Here is a 2,778-nt window from a genome sequence, read left to right on the forward strand (position 1 = left end):
CACACACACACACACACACACACACACACACACACACACACAGGTATGTTTTTATATCCTCGTGGGGACCGTGGATTGACTTCCATTCATAATTCTTGTAATTTTACACCCTAACCCTGATCATTTACCCTAAAATTAACCTCACAGGTACCTACCTGACCCTAAAACTAACCTAAAGTCAAGTCAGACCTTGGTCCTAAACCAAAACCCCCACCCGTAATTAGCATCCATACTTGAACCATTTTCCAGAAAAAAAGCAGCCTCATGGAGACCGACCGGACATTGGTCCCCACAAGTGTGCTTTTTTTTTTCTGGAAAATGGTTCCCACTATGTAGAAAAACCATGCGCGCGCGCGCGCACACACACACACACACACACACACACACACACACACACACACACACACACACACACACACACACACACACATAGCGACACACTGACCATTATTATTCCAACTGCATGCTGAAGGCTTAGCTGCATACCAGTCAGCACACCCACCTGGGATTAATGAAGACCACCTGAATAACACAAACATGTCCATTTGGTCCTCCTGTCCTCGAGCGCCATGCCACTTGTCTTAAACTCAACCATTAGAACTAATCCCAGACTAAACCTRACTGACTTGGGTCTTCATGTTGTTCTTTGAAGGCATGTTGGAAACCTGACTCACACATGTCCTCCCTCTCATACAGAAGAGACCTAATATGCTTTGAAGAAATGCATATTTCTGTTAGTGCTCAGAGTGGATGTTAGGAGTTACTCTCAGCTACTGATAAACAAAATCTGAGCCCAATATCTGTTAATCTGACTACGTTACRGCCACCTTTGAGTAGCTGGGTCGGCCATCTTGARMTGGGTTGACTCCAACTGTGAATGACTTGTAGACGTGWGTCCATTCACTACTTCCTCAAACGATCACTAAAATCTTTCCAGTTATTCATGAGATATTTTGCTGACAAACTGTTAACAATAACAGTTCATGTCAAAGTATTAATTAAATGTGTTGTACAACACAAAGCTGAGTATGAGTTGTAGATGAGGAATGTTGAAAAATGTGTTAAAAAAGTTTTTCAGAGCGTATTAACCAGATTGTGATTTGCTAAATCTACAGAAGAGGACTAGGCCCACAGAGCACWGAGTTCTGATTTTTTCTCTCAGAATTCAAACTTTAATCCCTGAATTCTGACTTTAATCTTAAACCTCTTTTCCCCTCAGAATTCTGAGATAAAAGTCAAAATTCTGCTTTTATCATCAGAACTCATGATTTTTTTTTGCTCTAAGGCCCTAATACTCTTCCATATAAATCAACCTAAATGCTAATTCTTTAATCTAATACTGCTGCCTGCTGGTGTTAGGAAATGAGCTACAGCAGCTTTATTTGGAGTTAGTCACCTATTCTCCTTTTTTAATAGGAGGCGGAGCTACAAAAAAACCCATCAACCATCCTGTTTTTGGTCCTCGAAGCCACGTAAGGTCTTTGTCGCATGTTAGCACATCATGATTTGATGAACTGAAACAGACTGAAGTGTGTTTAACATGTCGATTCTGTGATCTTGTCTCATGTTCCTCCCTCAGGATGAGGATATGTAAACTAATGAAGTATGTGAAGAAACCCACACTCTGCAGCGTGATGAAAGAACCAGGTGCTCACACAGAGTTCTGCAAATATTAACAGGAAAGCAGAAGAAAAAGAAGACGAGAGAAACAAAATTCTGCCTCCATATTTTAGCTCCCACTGTACCTAAAACCACAAGCCAAAACAACTTTCTGCCTTTCTGCACAATAAAAACACTCCACTATCTATGTGGTTATCGCTCGCTATCCATATCAAAACCATAAAGATGGAGTTGGCAGACAACTAGAAACTTATCGTGTGTACGCTGTCTCTCTTTGCATGATGTCTGGGTGAAATACTTAGATTTTGACAAATAACCACTGGGGACGAGAACCTGAATTGTTTYGAAGAGGGTGCTGATGTCTGTCTCTGTGGTGCGCACCCAAAGGCAGAAATCTCAGGGGGGTCAGAGGGGTCTAAACCCCACCAAATTTGGAGAAAAACTGAGATTGGCCCCTCCTCAGTAAATTATTTGAAGAAATCATACTATCGTTAGAAAGTTAGTAAGAAAGTAAGTAAAAGATTTTTAAAAAACAGATAGCATGTCCAATAATATAAGCAAAACAACTATTAAGAAAACTAGATTTCCCTGCAGTTTTTAATTTATTTATTTACATCCCCCACCAAATATTGCTCCTATTAAATTAGYTTTTTAGTATGTCCCCAAATGCACATTCACATATAGTTTGACTGCTGACTGGCAGCTAATCTGAAATCTTTTTTTACATTTCTCATCATACACATCTGCTTCAAAATGTTTTTCATCATCAGCCCAATTAAAAAATAATTATTTTCTTTAAGATTGGTCTTATATCAAGATCATTAACCTTCCTTTTAGACACAATTTTTCCTTTTAAAGAACAGATTAGTTAACAGTCCAAACATTCTTGCATTTCAATGTCAGTGTAAAGCAGTATCAGGTACAGGTTTAAAAGGATGCACTAGCTAAGAAAGAGTTGACCATTTAATGAAGGGATAAAGCAGAGAGAGTCAGAGTCATGAAGGTRTAGCATCAACTCTACAGTCCACCCGTTTGTTACAAGCTTCTCATCTCCAGTTTGCAGGCAGCTGGTACAGCGGGTAAAATAAGTATTGAACACGTCACCATTTTTCTCAGTAAATATATTACTAGAGGTGCTAATGACATGAAATTTTCACC

At 39.4% G+C, this 2,778-nt stretch overlaps 1 protein-coding gene and 1 long non-coding RNA gene across 3 annotated transcripts in view; one reads left to right on the top strand and one right to left on the bottom strand.

Moving 5' to 3' along the window:
* The window catches only part of LOC106524462 (uncharacterized), a 5,816-nt gene extending 3,994 nt beyond the window's left edge, over positions 1 to 1,822 (top strand). Inside the window, exons 2-3 of the long non-coding RNA XR_001311006.1 lie at positions 1,417 to 1,472; positions 1,580 to 1,822. This is a non-coding gene — a long non-coding RNA (uncharacterized LOC106524462). The remainder of the gene's footprint in view (positions 1 to 1,416; positions 1,473 to 1,579) is intronic.
* col4a5 (collagen, type IV, alpha 5 (Alport syndrome)) overlaps positions 1 to 2,778 on the bottom strand; it is a 73,291-nt gene that overhangs the window by 63,188 nt on the left and 7,325 nt on the right. The gene's annotated exons all lie outside the window — the stretch shown is intronic.

Source organism: Austrofundulus limnaeus, unplaced genomic scaffold (genome assembly GCF_001266775.1).
Source record: "Austrofundulus limnaeus strain Quisiro unplaced genomic scaffold, Austrofundulus_limnaeus-1.0 Scaffold188, whole genome shotgun sequence".
In the NCBI taxonomy this organism is placed as follows: Eukaryota; Metazoa; Chordata; class Actinopteri; order Cyprinodontiformes; family Rivulidae; genus Austrofundulus; species Austrofundulus limnaeus.